The sequence below is a fragment of the Silene latifolia genome, chromosome 2 (assembly GCF_048544455.1).
Source record: "Silene latifolia isolate original U9 population chromosome 2, ASM4854445v1, whole genome shotgun sequence".
NCBI classification, from domain to species: domain Eukaryota; kingdom Viridiplantae; phylum Streptophyta; class Magnoliopsida; order Caryophyllales; family Caryophyllaceae; genus Silene; species Silene latifolia.
In genome coordinates, this window is record NC_133527.1 from 133,936,065 (window position 1) to 133,944,653 (window position 8,589).

An 8,589-nucleotide genomic window follows, 5' to 3' on the forward strand; every position below is an offset into this window, starting at 1 on the left:
GCTCTACATCCTTCGATCGAGACTTCTTTACTCTCAAACGGGGTCTTTCAGGCGATATTCCACTCGATCGAGCACTAGCAGGCTCTCGATCGAGGTCTTCTATAACAGCATCACTCGATCGAGCAAAAATATCACTCGATCGAGTAGTATCCTCAAAAAAATCACTCGATCGAGCTGTTTGTTTCGTTCGATCGAGCTGTCTTTTCTCCTGTTCACTCGATCGAGTAAAAGTTCCACTCGATCGAGTCTTTTCTTCAGCTTTTTCACTCGATCGACCACCTGAAACCAATAGATCGAGTATTTTCTTTGTCGTCAGCTCTTTTTTCTTCAACAGTACACTGTTCATCAGCAGTAATTACCTTCCTCGGGTCTGATTTCAATAATTCCGGTCCCTCATACGAACAACCGCTTCTCAGATTTATTAAATTTACCGTCTTATGTGGATTCTTATCAGCTTGTGACGGTAAATGGCCCTGCTTCCTCGTGGATTGGTTCGCGGCTAACTGGGCAACTTGAGTTTCAAGTGACTTGATGGATACATCTTTCTGTTGGTCACTTAGTTGCCATTGCTTTGTCAAAGACTGCAGCATTGTCTTCAACTCAGATAACTCGCTTACCCCACATGAGGATGATGCACCTTGATTAGGTGTAGGAAAGGAAGGAGGCTTCTGAAAGCCTTGTTGAGCCTCATGAGGAGGGACATATGGTTGTTGCTGCTGTGGAGGAGGGGTAGGATTGAGCACATTTTGACTTGTCCACCTCAAATTGGGATGGACTGTCCCTTGGTTATTATAATAGGAACCCCCTCCTTGCCTGTATTGTTGAAAAGCAAGGACCTGTTCCTTCTCTGTAAGACAGCCAACAACATGATGATGACCGTCGTTGCTCCCACACCTCTCACATGTGACGGTCTCCCCTCTAGTAAGCAAATGGACCGTCTGAGAGGCTCTCCAGTGAGAATGCTCAATTTATCAAAACGAGCATTCATGGCTTCCAGCTGAGCCACGACTGCCTTATCAACCGCGTGAACTGTTCGAATACCATCCCTCGGGTTCCCATACTCGGCACAATGGGTCTCCATCTCCTCAATAATCACCCATCCCTTATCATCGTCAGTATTCTTTTGAAATCTTCCGTTGGATGAAGCATCAAGTATGGCTCTGTGGTCATCGTACAACCCATTGTAGAACTGATTGGACAGAAACCACAGATCAAAACCATGGTGAGGAAGAGACCTCACCAACCTCTTGAACCGGCACCAAGCTTCATAGAACGTTTCATCCGATGCCTGCTTGAAACTAGTGATCTTGGCCCTCAGCTAATTGGTGCGCTGCGGAGGGAAATATCTCTTATAAAAAGCAAGAGCAAGGGTCTCCCAGTCTGTGATCCTTGCGGCCGTACGGTCCAAGTCAGTCAAAGAAAAAGGAAACAGCACCTCCTTAATCTTGTCTTGAGTTACCGCCTTTGTGGCGGGGATAGTAGAACAGTAGTCCGTAAAGACCTCCATATGCTTCCTCGGGTCTTCACCTGCCACACCTCTAAAGAGATTTCTCTCCACCAGATTGATATAGGACGGACGGATGTCAAAAGTATTCCCATCCTCAATCTGGAGATTGAAACCTTTAGGAATATATGATGCTTTAGAATCCGAATGACTAGCAATGTTTGGCATCTTTACTGGTTGGTTTACATAACTGAAAGTGTCTTCTTGAACAGACGGGTTTTCTATAAATAGGAAATGCTGAAGTTCAGGTTCGAAAGTACTCAAGGCTTCCTTTCGTGATTCTCTTTGCAGACGGAGTCTATGCCTGAACAGTCTCTCTGACTCAGAATCAGCTGAAATTAACTCCAACCTGTTTGACCTGGGCATACACAACACTTGAAAGAAAATAAATAAGAATTGTCTCAAGGAATAAAAATTCCCTGAGATGGATAAAATAAATGAAACAAAAACAGATAGGGCAATTGCCTCCCCAGCAACGGCGCCAAAGTTTGACAGGGCAGTCGTATACCTATCAAAAATAACTAACTAAACTAACTATATAGCTAGGGAAGTCAGGTCGATCTCCTCAGGGAGGCAAGATATCTGTAAAGAGTTCGTCTATTTGGTCACTAATGGGGGTTGTAAATTTGGTTTTCTAATCTAGTAAAGGCTAAGGGGGAGAGAAATAAATAAGAGCAGTAAAAGGGCAGAAAAAGGGCAGAAAACGAGAATAAGAATATCAATAAAGAGGGAACATGTCGGGATTTCGGTTCACTACGGTAGTCTAATGACTCAACTGCAAATAGCCTAGATAACTCATTGTGAGACGGATGTTGAAAGGTCCTTCCGGTCCACTTTCTATCCTAGATTTCCATTAACTTAACTTTCGTCCTCGTCAGGGTAGTCTACTGTTCATAGCAGGTCCATTTAGTCCAATCTTCCGATCCAGGATTAAATTTAACCAGATTAAAAGGTGACTCAGAAGCGTGCACTCAACTAAGTCGGTAAATACAGTTATATTGCCATGGGGACAGAATCTCACAAATAATTCATCTAACCTACTCACTACATCGTCACATTTCTACCGTAGATTCCCTCGTCCCAACATGAAATGATTTAGCTACTCATGCTATTAATATTGTCAAAACTAATAACAATGAAATAACTAACATTAAACATAATGAAATAACAATGAAGTTGCATAAATAAGGATTAGGGCAGAAATTAAGAAAGAACAAAACAAGTAATTAAAGTAGACAAAATGAAGAATTAAGATTAAAAGAGAGTAGAGATTACAATCGCAAGAATCCGGCGTAAAGAACAACTAAATCCGAGCGAGAAAATCCGAAAGCAAAAGTTACAGTAAAAGGGAAAAGCAACGCAGTCAAGTGTAGTGTAAAAATGATAGATGAAAAGATTATTAGATAGAATAGATGCCTAATGACCTAGTTAAAGAGCTTTTAAATAGAAAAATGCTAAGTCCATAAGCTAATTATAAGTTCACGGGCTAATTAAAGCCCATGAAAGACAAAATCACTCGATCGAGCAGTTTGAAACAGCTCGAACGAGTACTTCTCTAGGAAATCTACTCGATCGAGTAGAAATAGTACTCCAACGAGTAACCTTCAATTCCAGCCTTGTCGATCGAGTAAACAAACAACTCGATCGACCACCCTCAGCCATAGAAACCACTCGATCGACCAATAAAAGGGCTCGATCGAGTGTTCTTCCTCCAAAACAGCTTAAACTCGTAACCGACTGCTTCGTAGATCGTGCCTTCACGCATCCCAATGCAAGATCTCACTCTGAAAATCCCGTCTCCTCAAAATGTATGCAAAGTAGGACGAAAATGGTACGATTCCACTACTTTCACGTTCATTTCTACAAAACGGACAAAACGAACCAAAGTAGCCAATTCGGGGCATAATGCAATATAAACAGTACAAAAGTACATGGAAATACGTGCTAAAATAGGCTAGAAAGACTATACAAAATGCACGTATCACTTCTCAACTTCAGCAGGAACCTTCTCAACCTCAGCAGGAGCCTTAGAAGCAGCCGTCTTTCTTCTACCACCAGCCATATTCTATTTCTTGCTGAAAATTGATTTTTTGCAAAGAGAGAATTCTAGAAAGAGAAAGGAGAAATTTTGAGATTGGAATATGAAAGCAAGATGGGGCAAAGCAAAGTATTTATAACCGCAAAATCAAAACGGCTAGGAAAACAAGTGGTTGAGGCTAATCGTGACTCTCCTAGGGTTTTGTGAATCTACCCTATTTATGGCAATATAGCCGTTACAAGAAGCTGAATCAAACACAACCTCTAATCCGTTAGAGATTCCTACACAGTTTTTTGCCTGGCCCAAATTTTTATCTCCTTATTCCTTGCCAGACCCAATAATGGAATAAGCAGATAAGGGGCAATTGTTGGGCCCAGAATTATCCTGCCTGGCCTGACAGAGGCCAGGCAATGATCAAAACCAAGACTCAAGCAAAGGATACCTGAAACCAAGCATTAACAGCATATGGACAGACACCAAGCAGAAGAAAATACAAGACAGGCAATAACTAACCCTAGCCTGAAAGGAGATCACGTCAGGCACAAGAAAAACGTTGCACAAGCTAAGCAGGCAACAACCAGGTTGTTTAAATATAATCCCTACAAACAAGGAAGACTAATTCAGAAGGAAAAGATAGAGGAAAGAGTCAAAGACAACGGCTAAAATGCTTCAACTACCTCCGGGTAAATAGGGCACAAGCCCTATTCACCAGGAAACCCTAAACGGAAGAAAAGGAGGACTTTGGAAGCTAGTATAAATTGAAGAGAAGATAAAAACAGAAGGGACACTGATCACACACTCATTCTCACTTCCACTCTTGTATTCTTAAACAATATTCTTGTATGTCACGTCTGATATATAAATACTCTGTCAGGCTATCTGAAATCATAGTAACAATCACTCCTGGCTTGGTGCCCGTGGTTTTTTCCCTTATTCCCAGGGTTTTTCCACGTATAAAATCTTTGTGTTTTTGCTTTTTACTTATCTATTTATTTACTTATACTGGTCAGGCAAGTTATTTGAGTTAGATCACCCCTCCTTAAATCCCCTGGCAGGGCGTTCTCATTTAGTAAAATCCCTGCCAAAACAGTAGTATTTCTTAAAACAGTGTAGTACAAAGGTAGAAGTTATCAAAAAACCCTATTTTAAATGTTACCATATATAGTCAGAATGTGTTGTCATATATTTTGTTTGAAGGACACTTTTAATGTAAAGTAATGGTAAAGTTTCATACTCATTTCGCAGAAATTTGTATGCAATCGCGGCACCTAAAAATGGACAAAACAAAATCCGACGTTAGACAAACCTCGAAATAGTTGGAGGTGCAAACAACAAAGAAATTGGAGGTCCTCCAAAGGGTGTTGCCAAGAAAAAAATGAAGGGGGCAGAGGCCATTCATGAACTATTATCTGTTTAACTGTCAGTTTGTAATAAAACTTATGTTTAGTACTTGGTGGTTTGTTTGGGGATATGTAATTTTGGAACATTCACTCTTGATGTCAGACATCTAAGATAATGTTTGTTTTGTGACCACCTTAATAATTACAAAATGTCATCATAATCTATTTAAATGTGCGCATTTTTTCTTAACAATTGTAACTATATCATCATAAACGTCTAAAAATGTCTTAATTTTTGTCGAATATATGACCACTAAAATTATAAAATACTTCAAAGAGTAGTATGTGACCATAAAAGAGTACAATGTTACCATTTAAGAGACTATAGTAGTATATTACCTTGAGTTCTAAAATACTACAAAAATTTGTTCGTTTAATTTCTAACTAGTGTAGATCCCGCGCAAATGCGCAGGTAAATATAGGCCTTTTAATTTTTAGTGTATTAGTTATAGATTTTAGATTTATATCTCACAAATTTTTATAAAAAATAACTAATATTAAAATTAATAAAAAGAATTGAATAATTCCATTAATTGTATTTTTTATGAAAATATTTTAATTACATCAAATTATTTTAAAAAAAAAATCTTTTTTCATCACGAAATCAATAATAGGAGATACAGTTTTTATGTATAGATTATTTTAAATGGAAAATTAGTTTAATAAATGAAAACCTAGTTTGTTTCCATACATAAGTTTGAGCACTTTGGAGGAAAAACTTTAGAGAAGTTGTATTATCTTAGCATATAGGAGGATTTATATACTTTTTAAATTTGCACCTCATTAATATTCATCAGTTCACTCAATTGTATTTTGATATGAAACAAAAAAAATGAAATGGAAAATTAATATAAAAAAATTATTTAAGTTGTGAATTTTTTTTAGTGAATGTTTTTTTGTGACGAAGCTGATAGTAAGCATATGTCAAGTTACTCTCTGCAGTAATAATTATTGCATTACTGAAAATTTAGCAACTTATACTTTATAGTTTAATATCAATTTAATTTTATTTTAATGAAAAAATCATAATTATGAATTTATTTTAAAAATTAGAGTTTATTTATAAGAATATATTCATTTAAAAGATAATAATGTAATGAAAGAAAATTTTATTTATTACCTTATTTAGCCAGATGCTTTTTGGAGGGAAAACTAAAAGAATTTTTATTCTCTTAGTAGTAGGGGGGATGTTACCATAAGAGAGTACATTGTTAGTTTGTTACCATTTGAGAATGTATATAAAATTGTAATTAGTTGGTAACAGATTTATTTTAAATGGTAACATAACCTAATATTAATATAAGATACTAATATGTGACCACATCAGTAGTAAAATACTACATATTTCGTTCTTTTAATTTCTAATGTTACCATAGAGAGTATAGTGTTACCATTTAAATTCTACTGATAGTCTGAAATGGTTTCTGAAATGATAGCATACGTAGCTAAAGTGGTGACATACTGGAGTGAAATTGTAACATATTTAGTTAACTTAGTGATATACTAGAGTGAAATGGTAACAATTTGAGTACTTGTGATTACAAAACATACGATGACAATGTTATAACAACATTACATCACTATACAACATGTACTACCTAAAATATTTTCCCCAAAATGTGGTCGAATTGTTATCATATACCATAATGCCCTTTTGCACCTTTTATATCAGACACGGGAGAACATTGTACGCGAAACTGTTAGTTGATCGCATCTCAGTCCCTTTCCTAGACTTCTTCTTTCCCAAGTTCCTTTTTTTTTTACGTTGATTGCGCCCGTTGTCGTACAATGTATAGGGTCAATAATAACAGGCTCCCCCAGCTCTATGGTTGGTTGATCATCGTGCATATTAAGGGACACATATGTGCCATTAATATAGCCGATGTCTCATTGCTGGTAAATATTAACACATTATCATCATATAAACTTCAGATGTTTACACATTAAGATTTAATGTAACTAGTTAATAGGTAGAATATTATCATCTTAGTTATATCATTAAAATCTAACTTTACAGAGAAGATATGATTGAATTTGAATAGAGACTTATAATGAACACATATATGCATTGAGATGTGACATAAAAGTTTGTGTAAAATGTTATTATCTAAGTCAATAAATGTAACCATCTACAATAAGTTTTCTTTGATTTAAATGAATCTTATAATAACATATATGAATGAACATGCTAATATGTGAGTTTATGTTAAAATTGTTACCATCTTTGTAAATATGTGTTGCCACTTTACAGAATATGTGCCATGAATGCTACCACCCTTAGTAAAATGATATCATTTTAGGCTGAAATGTAACCATAATAACAAATGCTTAATTGATCTTAAAAATGTCAACAAATAAGTGACAACATTTATGCAGGACCACATAAGACAATATGTCAAAATGTAACCATGTTAGCTTATGTTCTTACACAATAAGATGATAATATTGTGAAACATTCTCCTTTGTATGCATATTCAGGTAATGACATTTTGAACACAACCAAAAGATGTGCGAAGTTGGTCACATTCACATATACTCCCTTCATTCTACTCCACTTCGCATGTTTGCTCTTTGCACGGATATTAAGGAGCGGATTAAAAAAAACTATAAAAAGTACATAGGGAAACAGAATGGTGGGGTTAAAAATGTTAAAAAAAATATAAATGTGAGATTTTATGGTGGATTAATGTCGGGTATAGATGACATTTTTTGTAAATATGGAGTGTGAATAAGGATAGAATGGTCATTTTCTTGGCCTAGAAAGGAAACATGTAAAGTGGAGTTGAATGGACGAAAAAGGAATACATGTAAAGTGGAGTTGAATGGAATCACACTTGCCGAGACACGTTTTGCAACGTGAATATCTTTAGTTACACATTATTAAAAATTATAAAAATCCTATATTCTTATAGCATTCATGACGATAAATCAAACAAGATCTCACATGACTATATTTTGTCTTATAGATCAAGAGCTATATCAAAGATTTCATACGGCCATAAATAGTGTCAAAAAGCAAGTGTTACCTTTGATTTGGATGGGAGGGAGTAGTAGACAAAGATAGGTACATATTTATGATAAGGTGGTCACATTCACATATATGTCACCACGTTTAGTCAATTACGTTAACAAGTTAATAATATTTATACGTTCCTAAAATATAAGTACATATCTGTGATAAGGTGGACACATTTTCAACAATCACATATAATTGACCATGTTTATTAAATATGTTAATATGGTGACAAACTGACAATTGTATAATCAGACTAAGATAGGTACATATCTCTGATAAGGTAGTGGTCACATTCACATATCTGTCACCATGTTTAGTAAATTATGTTAACAAGTTAATAAATTGGTACCTTCCTCAAACATGGTCACATATTTGCAAAAACATGCTCACATTTTTAACAATCATATATAAGTCACCATGTTCATTATATTACGTTAACATCTTAAGGGTAATTTATAACATCAAAAAACATAATATTATTGGTACATATCTTTGATAAGGTGGTCATTTTGAACAATCACATATATGTCACCGTGTTTCGTCTATTATGTTAACATGTTAAGAATAATTTAAAACATAATATTGGTACATTACTCAGCTAAGGTGGTCACATTTTCAATAATCACTTATA

At 35.6% G+C, this 8,589-nt stretch overlaps 1 non-coding gene across 1 annotated transcript; it reads left to right on the top strand.

The window, feature by feature from the left end:
• The first annotated feature begins 1,214 nt into the window (after positions 1 to 1,214).
• LOC141645123 (small nucleolar RNA R71) lies at positions 1,215 to 1,320 on the top strand. Its single transcript, XR_012544711.1, has one exon. It is a non-coding gene; the product is annotated as a small nucleolar RNA R71 (small nucleolar RNA).
• Positions 1,321 to 8,589: the final 7,269 nt, after the last annotated feature.